At 41.0% G+C, this 22278-nt stretch overlaps 1 long non-coding RNA gene across 1 annotated transcript; it reads left to right on the top strand.

Moving 5' to 3' along the window:
• Window positions 1-9890: 9890 nt before the first annotated feature.
• Window positions 9891-10673, top strand: LOC126469523 (uncharacterized). The gene is made up of 2 exons (XR_007586001.1): window positions 9891-10091; window positions 10208-10673. It is a non-coding gene; the product is annotated as an uncharacterized LOC126469523 (long non-coding RNA).
• The last annotated feature ends 11605 nt before the right edge of the window (window positions 10674-22278 follow it).

Here is a 22278-nt window from a genome sequence, read left to right as displayed (position 1 = left end):
TTATAAAGTGAAGTACCATAAATTCTTATGCTGGATGTTTATTATTATTTCTGTTGTCATCACTACTGTTAGTTTCATTACACACATTTGAAACTCAAAATCTGATTTGCTGTTTACGGAGTTCTGTACATGTAGTAACTTGTTGCATAACCATGTCACATTGACAGCAGTCCAAGGAAACAAAAATTACACCATGAAAAACTGAAAGATAACATTAACTGTCTTATGAAAATAAATGAAGTTCTAGAGGAACCTGGTATTAATAGGCAAGAAATTTAAGACAGAACAAAACTAAGAAACAGGACAGCATTCAAGATGAAACAAATTATTCTTAAGCATAGGAAAAAAGAATATTAACATACCTGGATATGGAAGGGAGAAGTAAATAAAAACATGTTTCAATGCCTTTGGCATCTTAAAATAGCCTGAAACTACCTGCAGGTCAGGGTACGTGATGGTCAACGACATTTCACTCTATTACTGGTAAACAGGAATTAAATTGGACAAAATTGTTGTTTCTGTAAATGCTACAGAAGACTGATAATATTTAACTGTCAAAGATATTTACAGATGCATATATCACTCTTTACTGTATCTGTATAAGCAAAACTCAAACTGCTGTTCACCAACAGGAATATATTGTTGATAAGCATATTAATACGACAATGGCTGTGCATTAAGGTTGTTCTTGAAACAGATGTAAGATGATCTACTGAAACCACTCATTCTGATTTCATTACCTTCTGGCTAATAGAAACATGAAACAGAAATGAATTCCACTGATGAAGACTACAAACTAAGACAGCAACCTTCATGAAGTGTATAGATAAACTGCTTTCACCATTTCTTCAATACATACTCAAATGAATTACCCAGAAAAGTATTCACATGGCCTCATCCTGAGTAGAACAACCTTCACAACTATACCACCAAGTGCGATATACCACCAAGCCTATGTCTTACAAAACAGTGCTTGAATAAATCATACAGAACACATTTGTTAGAAGCGACACAGTCAAGTAACGTTCCAAAGAGCACAGAGCACATTTCCTTTGGCAGTTTTCAATACTAGTTCAACTGCAGTGCAAGTGCATAAGATGCCAAATATACTTGTATAAGTAGCTTTTAATATTGTAGAAATTGACAACACCATTCTGTCTTCTTTCCTGTGTCAAGCATTCTTGTGGCATATGGGGCACTACTTACATCAGATTTTTTGTTCCCTCTAAACTTCAGTTCAACATAGTTTTCCTAAAAGAACTTCTTCCAGTCAACAGTTCACACAGGATATAACCATTTAGAAACTAGTACATTCAAAAATATGCTATCTTTATAATAGTGACTGATCTTAATTTTCTGTCTGCTGACTGTGGTCCTTTGTGAAAGGGACATTTAGATTCATTTCCTCTCCTTCAGTATGTCCATAAACATCAATCTTAAGTATTTCTCAAAGGCTCTGGAATCATGGCATTACCATGCTTCTCCTACTTTTTCTTTTAAGTTATAGAGCCATGTAGCAATTACAGTTGTCTAACACCCATGTAAATCAGTGAATGAATTACTGTGTAATGACAGAATGATGAACAACTGATAATTTCCCAACCTTTGTGTTAAAAATGACAAAGATCATTGGAACAGTTCATTTGCTTGAATTCCTCTCAAAAAGGAAGGTCGGCATTTTACGTGCCATCAGAAATGAGGTCATTAAGAGATACAGCACAACCTTGGACTGGGAAGGATAGGAAAGGAAACTGACCATGTCCTTGTCATTAGAGTCAACCCAGCGCATTTGTCTTAGGCCTAAATGATTTTGAGGTATTACAGAAAACCTAAATCTGGATGGCTGGACAGTGATTTGAACTGACATCCTCCCAAGTACAAGTGTTTCATGCATGACCTTCAATGACTACCCAAAACCGTTATGTCATTGGCCAGCCAAAAGATGATGATGGTATATCACGGTTTTGAACAGAAATCAAAATCAGATGCATAATTTCATACAAGGCAGCAGTTCTTCATTCAAATTCTCATTTGTATGTAGTATTACTGGCCAACCATAAAACCAGTGACCTGTAGAATGTTAAATAGGCCTACTTTAAACTGATGTGTTTCTTATGTTCAAAATTTAAAACCAAGCTCAAGAATTGGTTTATATAAAACATTCCTATTGTCTCAATGAGCCCTAATAATAAGTTTTGTTATTAATTTTTGCTTGATACCTCCCACATTTTGGTTGTGGGCACTGCACGACTTTTTAATTGCATCTTATCTTATGTTCAGATTCAACTTATATTATTGTTACCATGACTGTCTAGTATGAACTTCATGTTTACTCCAGTAAAGGATAAACAAAATGAAATGAAATTATGGCCCATTTAAAAAAAAGTCATTCCATGTCAGTTCAACCAATTTAAGAAAATGTTCCAGCTGATAGTCTCAGATTTGGCTGAAATTTAGCACACCAATGCTACCAAGTGTGGAACACTCATGTACAAAATTTTAAGTTCCCCTGCCAATTAGTTCCAGAATTATGGCTTGTGAAAGAAGATGGCGTGACCCGGAAATTGCAACCTGCATCTGGCAATCTATCTTGAGAGCCAACTCCTGGAACTATTCCGCACAGTCCAGTGAAATTTTTACAGCCCAGTAACATCCACTTAGAGAACACACTCTATGAATCAAAACACCAACAACATATTTCTGAGGGAAAATAAAAAATTCCAAAATGTGATTAAAAAAATTTAATACGTTAAAAGGTACATATTGTAGGTGCCCTCTATGCCAAATATAATTCACTCAAAAAGGGTATTTTTTTTTTTTGTGGTAAGCTTAATGTGGCCTAAACACACACAGAACTCATCTTGCCCATATCAGTCACACAAACTGAGTCACATGCACACGAAAATACAACAATTTGAAAAAATTACCTGAAAAACATGGATTTTCGAAGTGTGGTAGCACAAAAGGGACAAATGGTATCCTAACCAAATTTCACCCACTGCTTAAGTAGACCATAATATAATATGTGGAAAAATTTCAACTTGTTATTGCATGGCATTTGTGTACAATAAAAGTTGACAGAGATGTATTTGGTTAAATTTCTTTTAACACGATTTAACAAGTAATAGTGATGACGCAGACAGCTTGTTTCAGATAAAGCTGCAGCAATTGTTGGAAATCATTAGGCAACAGAAAGTTAAACAGTGGTAGTTTTCAGGGACAGAATGAATCATAGTTAGGCAGGAACAACAAAAGAAACAAGCAACAATTACAGGTTACCCATGTTTTTAAAATTCCAGTTCAGACTGGTCAGTACTGTTGTGGAAAGTCAGTATGGAGGCAGAAGAGAGTGCTAGTGGTGCTTTTGTTCAAACATGTTGCAGTATTGGTTAAGCACAAGAATCTGAATGTCATAAAACAACATATGGAACAAAATGTGGCATTCGCTTTGTACTGTATGATCTGGATGAATCGGACCAAGATTTGTTGCTATGGAGATCAGGGATACACCCTCTGGGAACAAGAAGTACAGTTCCAGGAAACTTTAGTGTTTGTTATCATCATATGAAAGTGTTTCTGGATAAGTATTCTTTCCTACAAAGAAGTTGTTTTGATCCATTTCGGATTCATAAGAAGACAGTGAAGTGTAGCCTCAGAGAAAATGATATAAAATCAGTATTGAAAGTGAATCAGTGCATGGGACTTAACATGAAACCAGGACAAAGGTTATGTTCCAGGTGTGTTACACTGCTAAAAAATGAAGAATATTCTGATAATTTCCATGACAGTGGCAAAGAGTATCAGCCACCTACAACCACAGCAGATGAGCAATTAAATACTTCAGTGACTGCTCTTGGTTTGTTTCCCATGAAGACACACGAAGTTGGGAAAAGAGACAGGCCCAGCCATGGTAGAAGAAAACTACAAGAAGCTCAAATGGAATTAAAACACAAAATAGATGACACGCTAATGGTGGAAGAGGAAGAACTATCTGCTCCAAAGGAACAGAAATCATGCCAGAAATGCTCTGATTTGGACAAAATTGTGCATAATTTGAAAGAAAAATGTGCCATATCCACATGCCAGAAAAAAGTAGCTATTCTTACCCTTGCACCTTCCAGCTGGTCTATTGACTACACTGCAAAGGAATTCAATGCTTCTACATATATGGTAAAAAGCTAGGAAAATAAAAGCAACCCAAGGAGTGCTTCCACAGCTTCAGCAGGCTCAGGGTAAGCAATTGAGTTCAGAAATAAAGGTGCTAGTGTCGGAGTTTTATGAAAATAATGACTACAGCTGAATAATGCCTGGAAAAAAAGACTACGTAACGGCGCAAATGGGAAATGTACGTGTACAGATGCAAAAAAAGACTGTTGCTATGCAATATATCAGAACTATATGTAGAATTCAAGGAAAAGTATCCCAATACCAAAGTAAGTTTATAATCTTTTTTCAATCTTCGGCCAAAATGGGTAGTGCCTAGAAGGGGCACACACAATGTTTGTGTATGTGAGACCCATCAAAATGGTAAGCTGATGTTTGCTGCTATAAAGGATTCTGGTCTGGATTACAAAGGTGCAATGAAGCTGCTAGTGTATGACATCAGTTCCTACAAGTGCATGATACACAGGTGTGAAAAGTGTCCTGGTAAGGCAAATCTTGCAGAACACATGAATAACAAACTGTATGGTGAACTCATTATGGATGACAAATTTGTTTCTTATAAACAATGGACACACATGAATCGCACAAGTCTTGAAACAAAGCAAAGTACAGTGGAAGGTTTAGTTGAAATGTGTTGTCAAAAAACGGACAAACTGACCACACACAACTTCACAGCAACAGCACAATTGGCTTATCTCCAGTTTTGTAAGGATAATTTGAAACAAGATGGAATTATAGTAATACTAGAATTTTCTGAAAATTATGCATTTATAGTTCAAGATGCCATCCAAGGATATCATTGGGACAACAGTCAAGCAACTCTCCAGCCATTTGCGATTTACTATAGAGGTGAATCAGGTGATGTGTCTGTCATGAACCTGTGCGTTTTTAGTGTCTGTTTAATTCATGATGCCATTGCAGTTCATGCACACATTCGCACTGTCATGACATATGTGAAAAACAAGTTGCCTCACATACATTTTGTGAAATACTTCAGTGATGGGGCAGCTAGTCAGTACAAAAACTGTAAAAATCTCAAAAAATTATGCATGTGTTACCATGATTTTCAGATTCACGCAGAATGGAATTTTTTTGCAACAAGTCATGGTAAAAATGTGTGTGATGGTATTGGTGCCAACATTAAGCGCATGGCATCATGAGTTAGTCTGCAGCGCCCTACAGAAGGTCACATTCTAACACCTCTTCAATTATTTACCTGGGTACAGAAAAATACCTCTGGTATACAATCATTCTACGTTTCAAAAGATGAGGTGAAATCAGTTGAACAGTTGCTAAAAAAGCAAACTAGAACACATTAAAACTGTTGCAGGTGCAAGGAGCCATCATCACTTCTCTCCAAAAGACTCTCACAATGTGCAGATGAACAGACTGTCCAGTTATAACTATAGGTTCATGCACAACACGTGTCTTCTCAGTATGTGTGACTCAGGATTCAGAAGCAAAAGCAGCAACATACAACCAGGTTGCTATGTTATTGCTGTTTATGATGACAAATGGTACTTAGGATGTGCTGCAGAGTGCAGTGAAGCAGAAGATGATGTATTTGTGAACTTCATGGCACCAGCAGGACCAGCAAGATCATTTCATTGGCCACGTTTGGCAGACAGGTGTTGGATTCCTTTTGAACATATTCTTATGACAGTTCCAGTTCCTACCACAGTGTCAGGAAGACAGTACAATTTGCCACTCAATGTACAGAGTACAGTAGCTAAAGTGTGGGAGAACTTCTGTTCGAAGCACAATCAACTGGTTTTTAGCAGTTAAGGTGCAGTTAACATTAATGATAGGTTGTGTTAATCTGTCTATATGTTGTTGCTTAGTGATTAAACAGTTGTGTGAGAGGATAAGAAGAGGCAGAACAGTTTACGATATGTTTTTTACAAAATTGTGTTGTGGAACAATGGCCGCATCACAAAATACATCTGTCAACTTCCATTGTACACAAATGTCTTGCAATAACATGCTGAAATTTTGAGATATATATCATTATGGTCTACTTAAGCAGTGGGTGAAATTTGGTTTGGATACCATTTGTCCCTTTTGTGCTACCACACTTCGAAAATCCATGTTTTTCAGGTAATTTTTCAAATTTTTGTATTTTCATGTGCATGTGACTCAGTTTGTGTGACTGATATGGGCAAGATGAGTTTTGTGTGTGTTTAGGCCACATTAAGCTTACCACAAAAAAAATTTATACCATTTTTGAGTGAATTATATTTGGCATAGAGGGCACCTACAAAATGTACCTTTTAATGTATTACATTTTTTGAATAACATTTTGGAGTTTTTTATTTTCCCTCAGAAATATGTTGTTGGTGTTTTGATTCATGGGGTGTGTTCTCTAAATGGATGTTACTGGGTTGTAAAAATTTCACTGGAATGTGTGGAATAGTTCCAAAGTTATTAAGACCTGAATTTGGGTCTGAAGATAGATTGCCAGATGTGGGTTGCAATTTTCGGGTCACACCACCTTCTTTCACAAGTCATAATTCTGGAACTAATTGGCAGGGGAAACTAATACTTTGTACACGAGTGTTCCACACATGGTAGAATTAGTTTACTGAATTTCAGTCAAATCTGAGACTATGAGCTGGAGCCCCTGGTTGAACTGACAGGGAATGACCCAAAAGTAGGCTGTATATCAATTTGTTCAACTGTTGTACCCACTAACGTTTCTTTATATGTTGCCCTAATATATCTAATTTGAAACTAAATTTAAAAATAAATCAACTTTATTTCATTAATTATTAAATAACAAAATATTAAATAAAATAAACCAATTTTAACTAAAAATGTTAAGATTAAAAATTAGTTCAAAAACAAATGTTATCTGTTATGTTTGAAGTGACAATAACTACAGATGGATGGGCATAAATCCAAGATATATTAGGGCAACATATAAAGAAACGTTAGTGGGTACAACAGTTGAACAAATTGATATACAGCCTACTTTTCGGGTCACACCACCTTCTTTCACAAGTCATAATTCTGGAACTAATTGGCAGGGGAAACTAATACTTTGTACACGAGTGTTTCACACATGGTAGAATTAGTTTACTGAATTTCAGTCAAATCTGAGACTATGAGCTGGAGCCCCTGGTTGAACTGACAGGGAATGACCCAAAAGTAGGCTGTATATCAATTTGTTCAACTGTTGTACCCACTAACGTTTCTTTATATGTTGCCCTAATATATCTAATTTGAAACTAAATTTAAAAATAAATCAACTTTATTTCATTAATTATTAAATAACAAAATATTAAATAAAATAAACCAATTTTAACTAAAAATGTTAAGATTAAAAATTAGTTCAAAAACAAATGTTATCTGTTGTGTTTGAAGTGACAATAACTACAGATGGATGGGCATAAATCCAAGAATTTTCATCATTAAATCAATACCTGAACCTCCTTGAGGCAACGAGAATAGAAAATGACTTATTTAATACATTCTATCAAAGAGAGGTTTGGTTTGATTTATAGTGTAAGTATCGAAATGAAACAAACTCTGAAATTTGGTAGTAGCAAGATGAATCTATTATTCACAAATCATAAATAACTTTACTGTGGGGAAGACAGGAATATTCTACAACCATTTAAAAAGTAATCATTACTCTTACACACAGCATGTAAATGAGACTGGACTAGTTAAAACTTCCACAAACAAACATCCAGTCTTGCTATACCAGTTTGAAATGAGAAGAAACCTTATTTAATTACACAAATCGCATATAGCAAAAAATTTCTCATGGTCACACTATGATGAATAGGTTACACGGGTAAAGTTTCTTTGTTTTTACTCAGAAAAATGGTATTAATCTGTTCGTTTCATACTTTTAGAGGGTTTTATAAGTAATGGAAGAGAAAATATAGTAAATTGTGGAACCTTGGCACTATGTTTTCCCTTAAAGCTGTGGTTTCTGTAACGAAAAGCGCGTTAAATATGGATGGATGTACCCATCTGCCTGAGTTTCAAATTCGCTTGTCATATCAACCATGACTTCAGGTGATGTGTGCGTGGCGCGGGGTGGGGGAGAGCACTAGCACACTCTAGCCGAATGCGACTTAAAATTATTGCTAAAACATGAATACGGCTTACACTGCCAAGATTTACGGTGTGTTTCTGGGTTATCTGCGGTGTCCGTCTTCTGCTTCGACGCGGTGCTTTGCTCCTTGTGATCTGCCTCCATTATCATTCCTCCAAGAAGTGTACACCAAAACAATATTTGTCACAACATCCACTGCAAAACATGAACTTTTATCGCTAAATGACACTTCGCTTTCTTATGTCCGTCTACACATTTCGTACCGAACTGGAACCGCATCCTATTACCCAGTACTCTTATTTTTAAGTGAAGACTAATTCCATTTCACAACACGACGCTAACTATATATCACTTCATTCTAACTACCTGTACCTTAACGGCATTGAAATTTATTTTCTGTTGTATAACTGCACAGATCCCAACACCTTTATTACGTACATAACCTATATTTTGGAGTCAAACGTCTTCACTTACTAGACAATACATCACACGTGACAAGCGCTTAAATTTGAGGAATTTGCTTGCACTCTACACTCGTGTGCGAACGCTTACAAAAACAATAATGATAAATAAATTAACTGTCGCCGCATCGCCTTTCGTATGTTTACTTTACAAACTATCACTGACTTTGCAGCAAAGATTTTACTACACGTTCAGTTAGCAAACAGATTTCGCAAAGCAAAGTCAGTCTACCATATATACTGCAAAGGGAAGTAATTAGAAGCTCGCAATCAACATCGGAATTTTTCTACAGCACTCTGTAATCTACCACGTTCTAAACAATTGACAAAATTATGGAAGACGAAAAATGCAATCCCTATGAGTTGCAGACGATGTGCATCAACGGTGAAGTCCTCTGTTATTCCATTCAGTTGACGACCAGTGTAAATCGGCCTTTATTCTACTTAGATGAAGAATAATATCTTGGCCCAAAAGCTCAGGAAAGACACTCCAATGTCGATTCGCAACTGACCGAAAATCAAAAGAATTCCATATGACATTTGGAATGGCGTCATTAACGTAAGTTATCAACGGAACGGAACGCGACGTCAGCGCGAAGGTTTCTCTGGAAGGAAGTTTTGGCGTTGGCGCTGGTTGGGAGACTGGCGTCGTCTGCTAACATCGGAAGCTATATTTTACCTCCTAAGTTCTCTTATGTAGTAGTTTTGACACCTGACTAAAATTCAACGAGTTAAAATTTCATAGAGTGGCTGAGATACTAGTTACAGCGCTCCTAGCGGCAACCAACGCAAACTCGGCCGCCATGTTCTCCTTAGTCAAAACATTAGGAAAGCGTTACTGTTGTTTGTGTTGGAAGTGTGTCAGCTGTTGTGATATTACTGCAATATTTAACTTTTCTAGTTGACTCTTTTGTTACAAAATATAAAGTCAACACGCCTGCAGTGTGTTCAGCGTTCAACTGCACAAATCGCAGCGATAAAACAACAAATATTTCATATTATAAGTAAGTATATTAGTACCGAAATACGACACACGTTTTTTAATGTTTATTAAAGAGTCATTTGCATTGGAACTGTAATTATGCTTAAGACAAATGCAGGAAGTAATTTATTTATCGTTGATTACAGATTTCCTTTAAAAAATAAGGAAATTACAAAAAGATGGGTTATAAATATGAAGCGAGAAAACTGGTTTCCTACTACAGCCAGTTACTTCTGTTCAGATCATTTTGAAGAGAAATATATGTACCACACAAATGTCCAGAGGCGCCTTTTGTCAAAACCAGTACCTACTATCTTTAACTTTCCACCACATTTACAAAAGCAAGATAAAGTATTACGACCACAACCCAGAAAGCGATCTTTCGATGGTGCTATTACAGTGACATCATTAGCACAAAGTAAGTCAATAATTTAATTTTACTCCGTGTTCTTATTACTTTGAATTACATACTTTCTATTATAATCTTATGCTGTAACTCTGTTATAAACTTATGATGTAACTACATTCTTTCAGTGCCTGTCGGACCCACATCTGTTTCTGCTGACCACAATTACTGTCTACCAAGCCCTAAGAAGTTGAAAACACAATAAAGCAGAGAATGTGCGACTAAAGAAGCGGATAAAGCAAATGAAGCAACTTAGTGTACGACACAAAAGAAGAATAGTGCAGTTACAGACTTTAGTTGCTGGTTTGAGAAGAAGGCTATGTAGTTCAGTTTCTGATATGTTAAACAGTGAACATGTAGTTGGTTTGTTGAAGGAGCTATTGGAACTTCAGTGCAGTGCTAAAGTATGCCATTATTCTCAGCAAATAAGGAAATTTGCCCTGACCCTACACTTTTATTCTGCCAAGGCATACAGCTACTTACGAAAATTTGTGAAATTACCCCACCCAAGAACGCTTCGACTTTGTTATTGAATTACTATGCTTGTGTTAACTACTTGTAACACATATTTCAAATAAATTCTCGTTCACAGTGTACTGGTTTTTGAGGCTTTGACTATTTACTTTGAAATAGCGACAAAAATATCGCATTTCTGCGCCCGTTACTGTTTCTAATAGTTAACCACAGCATGTTTAGAAGTTTCACCGTAATATTCTGGTGGTACCTGCTCTAATTGCATTAATTTATGGGCAACAAGTAACGTTATAGTGAATGGACAGACTTATTTGAGTTGTCTTGTAGTGTTATCTACATCGAAAAGTTTAGCCATATTTCGACAAAAACATCCCTTTTTGCTGTCAGTGTACACTGAAATCACTGCTGTCTATTGCTTGTTTTAGAAAAAGTAAAGGTAGTATGGGCTATTTCAAGTAAGTCAAACGCAGTTACAAGGGGGCGGGACTCAGCAGACGAATGCCTTGACTAAAGAAAACATGGCGGCCAGAACTTCAATTTGCTTCAAACATGGCGGACCTATAGCCACTCTATGAAATTTTAACTCGTTGCTAAAATTCAGAAGTGCGTTTGCCATTTGGCTGAAATCGGAAAGCGGTCACGGGACATCCCTCTCGCGCGTGGTGCGATCTTTGTATCGACATACAAATTCACGAAAGCGTCCTTACGGACACGATCGCAGCTAAGAATTTGTTCCAAGCAAGACTATAAATATAATTTTTTCTCGTTTCATTAGCAGCAATTATAAATTCTGTTCTTAGGTTCCCTTCTAACTACACCCTCAAAAAAAAACACATCCCGGAAAGAACAGTATGGATGACAAGCGAGAATATAAATGTGACTACGCCTCGTTTTATTTGCGGCAATTTAAGCTGCACTCTTAGACTCCTAGAAGGAACTCATAAAAGCCAATGGACGGTGGCTATTATGTCACATCAGGCACATCAAAACATTCCACAATGCATTTCAAGTAGCGGCATTCACACTGGACATCACGTCATGTCGCGGCACAGTCAAAGTCCCCCGGGAACGAAATTTCGATGGCTGAAGTCATTGTGCTTTGTTGGTCACATGACTCACAGCTCATATCATCCTGATGCGCAACCATGGTCTCAATACCCATAATTCGTTTCGTCGTGCTTTTCTTAGATCGTTGTTTCCGTAGGTGATTTCTGTTGTTATTCTATGTCTTTGTTAGTCCCTTTTTCTTATTCGTTTTATGTTATTTGCAATATACTGTAAACATTTTATGTAAATTGAAGGTGGAGGGGGAGAAAGGAAAGGAAATGGGAGGAAATTATGGTATCAGCTGCATCGGGATTGTATGCGGAATCAGCGACAACGAATGAAAATATGTGCTGTACCGCGACTCAAACCCGGGATCTCCTGCTTACTTGGCAGCTGCATTAACCACAGCGCCATCCGCACACAGTGTTTATCGCAAATGCACGGACTACTCAGCACCCTACCCGACCGGCTCACATTCCTATCCAGCGGCACCTGTCCACAGTTACCGTCCATGTTCTCCACAATTTATTCCCGCAGGAGGTTGGACGTAAAGGTGCATCCACACTGAAGTTGGCAGCATCATTGCCCATTGAGGCGAATCAATTACATGAATGTGTGGTGCCTGTTTTTTCGGACAATTCAAGCGAGAGCCCATTGGAGGACAGGGTGGAGGTCTGTTGTGTTCTCTCAGGGAAGCTGGGTCTTCATCGGTGCCCGTGATGGCATTGTGTTGGACAGAAGGAGGCCAACTGAGGGCCTGCAACTAACCTGTCTGTGTGCTAGACACACTCGACTTATACCTGGGGTTAAGGTTTGAGGTGTGACTTTGTACGACAGCAGAAGTACTCTCGTGGTTATCCCACACACACTACCTACAAATTTGTACATCAATCTGATATTTGACTTGTGCAGCCATTCACGAACAGCATTCCAGGGGGCGTTTTCCAACAGGATAGCGCTCACACACATACCACTGTCATAACCCGAAATGCTCACAGAGTGTCTACATGTTTCATTGGCCTGCACAATCGTCAGATCTGTCTCCAATTGAGTACATATGGGACATCATCAGACAACTCCAACAACATCCACAAGCAACATTAACCATAGCTGTATTGACCAACCAAGTGCAACAGGCATGGAACCCCATCCCACAAACTGATATCTTGCACCTGTACAAGATAGTGTATGCAAGTTTGCAAGCTTGCATTCAACATTCTGGTAGCTAAACTGGTTATTAATGTACCAGCATTTCACATTTGCAGTGGAGTATCTCAGGCTTATATAACCTGTGATCTTGCAATGTTGGTCACTGAAGTATGTTACTTAGGAAAATGTCCTCCAGAAATTTCATTTCTCTAAATTAATTATTTTTTGGTGCTGCAATATTTTTTTGTCAGCGTAGTTAAAACTTAGGTAAAATGTTAGAGGAGATTGTAGGTTACACCTAGATTACGTGGAATATGCGAATTTGGAACCCAAAATGTTTGTTAATAAAGTAGATGTAACCAGTGATAGTTCAACACTAACCAAGTAGAGCATGGACCAAGAGTCGTGATGGAATCAGATAGTTCAGGTTTTCTGCCGTTATAGGAGGGTGTGCTGAAAGGTATTGGCTTCGAATTTTTTATTCCGTTCCTAATATCAGGTGAGATATTATATGTCCCCGCTTCGCGGGTGCAAGTTGAAACCTTCTACTGCTAGAGGGCTCAGAGTTGCAGCTTGTGAAATTGCAATGCATGACGTAACTATTTCGGTGTGTGAGAAAAGCATGCTGTAATCGAGTTTCTAACTGCAGAAAACGCGGCTCCAATTAAAATCAGTAGAAGAATGAAATCTGTGTACTATGACGATTGTATCAACGTCAGCCGCGCGGGGAACCGTACTGTCTAGGGCGTCTTGTCACGGTTCGAGGGGCTCCCTCCGTCGGAGGTTCGAGTCCTCCCTAGGGCGTGGGTGTGTGTTGTCCTTAGAGTAAGTTAGTTTAATTAGTGTGTAAGCCTAGGGACCGATGACCTCAGCAGTTTAGTCCCATAGTCCTTACCACAAATTTCCAGTTTTGTATCGCCATGAGAACTGTGCCACGTTGGGACAATTGTGCACGCACATAATGAAGAATACAGCGGTGCTAACCTCAACTTGGCCCTATCCGAGTTTCATATGTTTCCAAAACTCAAAGATTGTTCATCAGGTTTGTTTTATTTCAAAAGCTTTAAGAATTTTAACCCGACGGCCTTGCCGCTGTAGTAACCTGGTTTCCGTCAGATCACCTAAGTGCCGTCGGGCTTGGCTAGCACTTGGATGGGTGACCGACTAAGTCTACTGAGCGCTGTTGGTAACTGGGGCGCACTTAGTCCTTGTGTGGCCAATTGAGGAGCTGCTTGACTGAGAAGTAGCGGCTCCGGTCACGAAAACTGACAACGGCTGGGAGAGCCACATGCCCCTCCATATCCGCATCCAATGATGCCAATCGTCTGAGACCGACACGGCGGTCGATCGGTGCTGTTGGGCCTTCCGACACCTATTCGGACTGAGTTTTAACATAAGAAATTCGGAGGCATTAGTTTTCAGCACACTATCCTATTATGCATGACTGACCCAAAGCAACATTGTGTCAAGGTACCACACGGACGCGAGATGATCATTAGACATCATATCATCAATTAAACAGTTCCAGGTCTGCTGGGATACAGTGCACATAACAGCAGTAAATCTGCAAATAATGTCTAGAAATTCATTACTATGGGAGAATGTGAGAGGAAAGCATTTTCAAAGGTGTATTGTGAGCAAGAGGGTAGCCCAGGAAATAGTCTCTCTGGGTAGATAAGTAAGAAATGTATCATGGGCACAAGATGGTAGCTGACAAACGACTGCTTCCCAGGAAGTAGGTCTGCAGTATTAGAGAGCTTACGAAGGAAGGCCACTTGATTACTTGTATCCTCTCGGAATGAGAGGTATCTTTGTGTTGAAATACTGAGGTTCATTATAAAGAAACGTGAGGGATAGGATGATGAAGTGTTACATGCATATTGTGAGGTTGAAGTTTGTGAGTTGCGTTAGTCAGTACTATTAAGAAAATGACAGTGGAAATGTTACCTCCAACCCCTTTACTCTGCAAATAATTTTCATTATTCATCAGATCAAAATACACGTGCTATACAGGTCAGGCAGTGCCCGAGTTTTTCGACGTCAGTGCCAGAAAGCGCGTGATATTTTGTCTTTAAATGCGGGATACATATTAATCTTCTTTCCTTCGTTGGGGATCATAGCCATATGGAATTTTTTCAAAGAAATTTTTGCCATTTGACTTCTAATTATTCACTTTTTCATACAATCATGATTTCGGCCTTTGGAGTCGTTCTCCAGCGCACGTATCATACAGTATATGGCATAGAAACAAACGGTTACTACGTATTTGGAAAGATTACTTACATATTAAAATATGTCTGACTTTTCTGTTACACATCATCGTTGGAGAAAAAAACGTATTTCTGGTCTTACAAACCAGCTGTTGTATTACAGGATACGAGCACATACGGATGTAATTGTGCATAATTAGAAACTATTACATACAATGTGGCGTATTTAACAGCTTGTACACTGAAGCGGCAAAGAAACTGGTGTAGGCATGCGTATTCAAAAACAGAGATAAGCAAACAGGCAGACTACGGCGACAACGCCTATACAAGACGAGTGTCTGGCGAAGTTGTTAGACCGGTTACTGCTGCTACAATGACAGGATATCAAGATTTATGTCAGTTTGCACGTGGTGCTATAGACGGCGCACAAGCGATAGGACAAAGCATCTCCGAGGTAGTGATGAAGTGGGGATTTTCCAGTAAGACCTTTTCACGAGTGTACCGTGAATATCAGGAATCCGGTAAAACACCGAATCTCTGACATCACTGCGACCAGAAAAAGATACTGCAATGATGGGACCAGCGATGACTGAAGAGAATCGTCCAACGTGACAGAAGTGCAACTCTTCAGCAAACTGCTGCGGATTTCAGTGCTGGGCCATCAAAAAGTGTTAACTTGCGAACCATTCAACGAAACATCATGGATATGGACTTTCGGAGCCAAAGGCCCACTTGTGTACCCTTGACGACTGCACGACACAAAGCTTTATGCCTCGCCTGGTCCCGTCAACACCGACATTGGACTGTTGATGACTGGAAACATGTTACCTGATCGGACGAGTCTCGTTTCGCATTGTATCGAGCGCATGAACGTGTACGGGTATGGAGACAGCGTCATGAATCCATGGACCCTGCATGTCAGCAGGGGAATAGCGCAAGCTCTGTAATGGTGTGGGGCGTGTGCAATTGGAGTGATATGGGACTCCCGATGCATCTAGATACGACTCTGACAGGTGACATGTACGTAAGCGTCCTGTCCGGTCCGCAGCTCGTGGTCTCGTGGTCGCGTTCTCGCTTCCCGAGCATGGGGTCCCGGGTTCAAGGGATTTTCTCCTGCCTCGAGATGACTGGGTGTTTGTGCTGTCCTCATCATTTCATCATCATTCATGAAAGGGGCGAGACTGGACTGAGCAAAGGTTGGGAATTTGTACGGGCACTGATAACCGCACAGTTGAGCGCCCCACAAACCAAACATCATCATCATCATCATTCATGTCCATTGTGCATTCCGACGCACTTGGACAATTTCAGCAGGACACTGCGACACCCAACATGTCCAGAATTTCTACAGAGTGCCTCCAGGAACACCCTTCTGAGTTTAAACTGTTCTGGGCTACCAGACTCCCCGACATGAACATTACTGAGCATATCTGAGATGTCTTGCAATGTGCTGTTCAGAAGATATCTCCACCTCCTCGTACTCTTACGGACTTATGGACAGCCCTGCAGGATTCATGGTGCCAATTTCTTCCAGCACTATTTCAGACATTAGTCGAGTCCATGCCACATCGTGTTGAAGCACTTCTGCGTGCTTGCAGGGACTCTACACGATATTAGGCAGGTGTACCAGTATCTTTGGCTCTTCAGTGTATATTCATGTGACCTGCGTTCATCACTTCTGTTCATCAACTGACGCTGACATACGTCAAAACAGTGGCAGAGATCGTAACAAAGCAGCACCACTGTGTGAGCCACATGATCTTTGCTTTATCACAGGTATTCCCAGGAAGGGGTTGGTGGATATTTGTTTAGCTAGATGCTTGACACGTCGTTGTAATACACTTTCATAACAGTCTCCTACAGGTATATACTGCAATAATTGCAATAATCCATACTCAGACTGTAAATACAATGATTTCAGATGCACAATAAAAGTTTGGTCTAACAATGATCACATGGCTGCAGTATTATAAAATCGTAATTCACTGACTCATGGAGAGTCACATGAAATACGTCACACCTGTGCAATCAGTTGCACGACCCACCTGAAGTGGCGGTCTCACATCTGTATCCTCTACACCAACTGCGGCCTCGATCCCCCACACCCCCTGGTGTCTCCTTTCCTGATCGCTCCCCGCCTGCTGACGCGCCTCTACCGATGTATCTCACCCTCCCTCCATCTCCACACTCTCCACCCTTTCTCCTAAAGAAACTTCCAGAGTCTCCCTATCCCATATGATGTGCTTGGCCCCAGTATTTATCCTTCCTTCCAACTCTGACTCTCCTCTACCTCTCCTCTACTCCCTAGGGCTCACTCTCCTTTCCCTCCCCCTCTACTGCGTCCTCTCTCCTATTCCCCCTGTCCTTCTCAGTTGTTCTTTCCTTCCTAGATTGCTCCTTTCGCAACCTCCACGTCTCCTGCCCCTTGGTGTGCTATCGGCTCCCTCACATTCCGCTCCCTCCAGCTCCCCCTCCTCCACAGCCACACCTCATCTCCCTTCTGTTTCCCTCCTCTCTGGCCTCCCCTCCCTTGGCAGGTCCTTCCAGTTTTAACCCAATTACTCTCCATTGTGCTTTGGTGCTCGCCGATGTGATAAGAGAAATGCAGTGAATTTTAAGTGTCGTCATCCTGTGTGGCTTTCATACTGGTACTGTGAATGCTATTTTAATCGTGCTCCCCGTGCAGCCAGTGTATATGTGCTACTTCCTCGTCGAGTACCATTTTATCTATATGTGAATTTTGTGTAAACGTGCATCGTCAAACTACTTTTTTGTGTCTTTTAACTTCCACTGTTTCCCCTTCTCTAGTGTCAACTTCATCTTTTACCCCAATTTTGTGTAATTGTTCCCCTGTGATATTTTACACCGTCTCTAGGCTGAAGAGCGGCGAACTGTGCTGCTGCCAGCTCACCGCTTCCCACATGGGGTGGGGATATGAAATACAATAAAGAAAAAAAGTGAAGTGGCAGGACTGCCAAAAAACTCCGAAAATGAAAGATCCTGAGCCAGAACTGCTCGATGAAATTCTCTACACATTCCTAAAATACGAAAGTCCCTACAACAGAACACGACTGTTGGGTTGAGGGAGAACGAAGAGGGGGTGGAGGGGGGAGTGGGTAGCAAGGGGATGGACAGGTGACAGTGTCAGGGCTGAAGGGACTGAGGGAGAAGAGTACAGTTGATGGCAAGTGGGAGGTGTTGGGGTCGCTGCGGGATGGAATAGATTTGGGAGTGTGCATGGGGGGAAGTGGGAGGGGGAGGGAGGAAGAACTATCTTAGATGCCTGACCATAAACTTCAATATTACACGAATGTCATTAGCTTCATATTGGTGAACACCTACCACTTACAGCATATGAAGAGCTGAACCAAACGTAAAAGAGTCTACATACATTTCCAACACAGCACAACAGTATGCTACACCATGTACCTTAATCTGATAAAAGAGAATTTTCCAGGTTTTTCTTGCAGTTACTGGAAGTATGTGGTGTATATTGTAGGAGGATGTGAGAGATGCGAATTTTGGCGTGTAAATACTAAGTGGGGCAGCTAGCTGATAAGATGCTTTTCTGCACGCCGTTGCTTCCCCACGATATGAAATAATGTAGCTGCTAGCAGGACTAAAAGGGACTTGAAGAGTGTGTAAATAAGGACATAGAGACTCAGTAGTAAGCCAAGTGCTGGTGTGGTCGAAAATAAGTGGAAATAATGTAAAGGACCAAGTGTCTTTATCAGTGAAGTCAAAAATTTAAAGTGTTAATACTCGCAAATAAATAACGATCAGCAAATTACGTGACTTCACATGGCCAGTCTTTAGGATGTTACTACAACTGACCTACTGCCCATTACGCCAGATCCCGGCCATTGCTCAGTTCCAGATGCCGCTGAATGACCCATGCAACCAGCAGCGAGCAGCTGCATTTAAATGTGCCTATGGCCAGCCTGTGGTGTGTGACCAGCTGGGTAACGTAGCTGCATCCCGACTGCGCCATCCGCAGCCTTGGAATCATTGCCATACCATGTCGCTGTCGCCACTGCTGCCTACGGGCTGCGATCCAAGGACCGCTGCGTGACTGCACATGACTCGTCGACCAACACTCTGCCGCTGCCTGGAGCAGCAGGGCCAAGTGCGATGCTACTGTCGCCGCTGACGTCTCAGTCCAGGCGTGCCTGTCAAGCCAGGTCAGCGTGCCAGGGCGTATTGTCCACGCTCCATGTCTTGCTCGTCTGCTGCTGCAATGCCGGAATATTACGAGAGACACCGGACTATATAAGTTGGAGAAATTAATAATGAAAAGTTTTATGGTCACCGCTGATCTGTCTGCAGCTTCCCCACACATCACACCTGACTTCCAAACATTCTACGAACTGCACAACGCTCCAACCTGAGCAAATAGGTTTCAATCTTGTTTCTTCGTTGCCCATTCGAACCATTACAGTAGACAACCGCGAAAGGCAAAGGTCCCGAGTTCGAGTCTCGGTCCGGCACACAGTTTTAATCTGCCAGGAAGTTTCATATCAGCGCACACTCCGCTGCAGAATGAAAATCTCATTCTCGAAACAGGTCTATAGTTTCACACCTTTTCTAGATTTTATTTTTTGTGAAGTTGTTTCACTTTCAAAATTTTAAGCATTGCCAGTAATAAAGGACATGCAATGACGAAAAAAATCGCAACACCAAAAAATAATTAGTAACGCAATTTCGGGAATATGTTTGTCTAGGTAACATACTTCAGTGATTAACAATGCAAGCTGACAAGTTAATGCAAGTGCGATATAAACCATTGCAAATGTGAAATGCTGGTACATTAATATCCGGTGCAACCACCACAGTGTTGAATGCAGGCATGTAAACGTGCATGCATTGTGTTTTACAGGTGTCAGATGACAGTTCATCGGATGGACTTCCATGCCAGTTGCACTTGGTCAGTCAATGCAGGGATGTTAATGCTGGCTGTGGATGACACTGAAACTGTCATCCAGTGATGTCCAATTTGTGCTTGATTGGAGGCAGATCTAGCGATCGAGCAGTCCAAGGAAACATGTAGACACTCTGTAGAGCATGTTGAGTTACAACAGCGGTGTGTGAGCGAGCGTTATACTGTCAGAAAACACCTCCGAGAATGCTGTTCATGAATGGCACCGTAACAGGTCGACTCACCATACTGACGCACAAATTGGCAGTCAGGGTGCATGGGATAATCATGAGAGTGCTCCTACAGTCATACGAAATCGCACCCTTGACTGTTCAAATGGTTCAAATGGCTCTGAGCACTATGGGACTTAACATCTGAGGTCATCAGTCCCCTAGAACTTTGAAGTACTTAAACCTAACTAATCTAAGGACATCACACACATCCATGCCTGAGGCAGGATTCGAACCTGCGACCGTAGCAGTCACGCGGTTCCAGTCTGAAGCGCCTAGAACCAATTGGCCACACCGGCCGGCCCCTTGACTGTAACTCCGGGTGTAAGTCCAGCGTGTCTAGTACACAGACAGACTGGCTGCAAGCCCTCAATTGGCCTCCTTCAAACCAACACGCGGCCATCACTGGCACCGAAGCAGAAACAGCTTTCAACAGAAAACAAAGCAAATGTCCACACTATCCTCCAGTGAGCTCTCGCTTTACATCACTGAAGCCACAAACGACGGTGGTTTGGGGTCAGTGGGATGCACGCTACAGAGCGTCTTTCTCGGAGCTATCCCTGAAGTAAACGATTTGTAACAGTTCGCTGTGTCACTGTGGTGCAAACTGCTGTTCAAACTGCTACTGCAGATGCAGCACGATGGGCCAGAGCCATACATCGAACACGAAGGTCTTCCCTCTCCGTAGTGCCACGTGGCCGTGTGGAGCCCGGTCTTATTGCGACGTTCATTCTCGTGACCACAACTGCCAGCAGTAATGTACGGTGGCTACATTCCTGCCAAGGCTTTCTGGAGTACTGCAGAAGGAACATCCAGCTTCCTGTATATTACACGGCCTCCTTCAAACTCAGTGAGGTGTTAATAATGGCGTCTATGTTGCCTTAAGCCACTTGACCAACATCAACTCACCATGTCCAATCTCAAAGGTAACAAAGCCTCACGACAATTACAGAGTGCATTTAAAGCATACCTGATTAGGATCCTAATTGTGGCGCTACTAGTGCCACTCTTATGCGACTGACATGAAATATGAATAAACAGATAAAGATGTAAAAAGACGCCAACTTTCATTTATATCGCACAACTCCTTCTCTGTGTTCGACTTTTTCCCGTCAATGCAGTTACAAGATAATGAGAGGTTCCATGCCCTCTTTGCATGTCGCCTCTCATTTTCATCAATGTTGTTAATGTTGTATGTCATTGCACGGTGGTAACAGGCCGAATAAGGTTATTGTAATGAGAGTATTTTTACTGAGAGCTTGGTGACACAAGAAATTACAGCAGTCATCGAGAAAAAAACTCGACGAGATAAAGAGTATAGAGCCGACCGAGCACGAGGAGTTACGCGATATCTTATTAGAAAATACGGAAGTATTCCTACCAAAGACTGGATCCATAAAGAATTTTCTATATGAGTTCAAGGTGCGCCCGCACAAAAAGTTCTCTGTGGCACCTTATGCCATACCAGTGGTTTATAGGGAGAGTATACGAAAAGAAATTACCCGCATGTTAAGAGAGGGCATAATAGAGACAGCGAGATCGACATATAACAATCCTTTGAGAACTGTCGACAAGGCAGATGGGGGAATTCGTCTCGTGCTAGAATCGGCAAATAAACACGATCATTGATCCTGAGATGGATCGTCCTGAAAGACTAGAGGAACTACTACAAAACTTTGATGGGGTATCAGTATTCACCTCTGTTGATGAGATCCAGCTTTTGGCAAATTAAATTACATCCCAACTGTAGGAAATACACTGCATTTCTGGCATTTGGGAAGTGTTTCCAATTTCGTCGACTGCCATTCGGTCTAAACATCTCATCTGCCGCATTTACTGGGGAGCTAGATGGGATTCTCAGTGAAAATCTAAAAAGACACGTCAACAGTTACATAGATGACCTATTAATAGCGGAACTATATTGGGTACAGCACAATGCAGTACTCAAAGAACTGCTGCAAACCTTCAAGGAGTTTGGGGTTACATTGAATATTGAGAAATCGAACTTTGGAACGTCCTCAGTGAATTTCCCGAGACACATAATTACAGGTGACGGCATCGCGCCCAACCCCGAGAAAATAGAAGCCATAGCGAAATTTCCGAGACCAGGGAACAGAAGACGGCTGAGAGGATTTCTCAGAACCATACAATCACTTCATTCACGTGAAAACACA

This window comes from Schistocerca serialis, chromosome 3 (genome assembly GCF_023864345.2).
Source record: "Schistocerca serialis cubense isolate TAMUIC-IGC-003099 chromosome 3, iqSchSeri2.2, whole genome shotgun sequence".
Classification (NCBI taxonomy): Eukaryota; Metazoa; Arthropoda; class Insecta; order Orthoptera; family Acrididae; genus Schistocerca; species Schistocerca serialis.
This window is presented reverse-complemented; position numbering and strand designations above follow the sequence as displayed.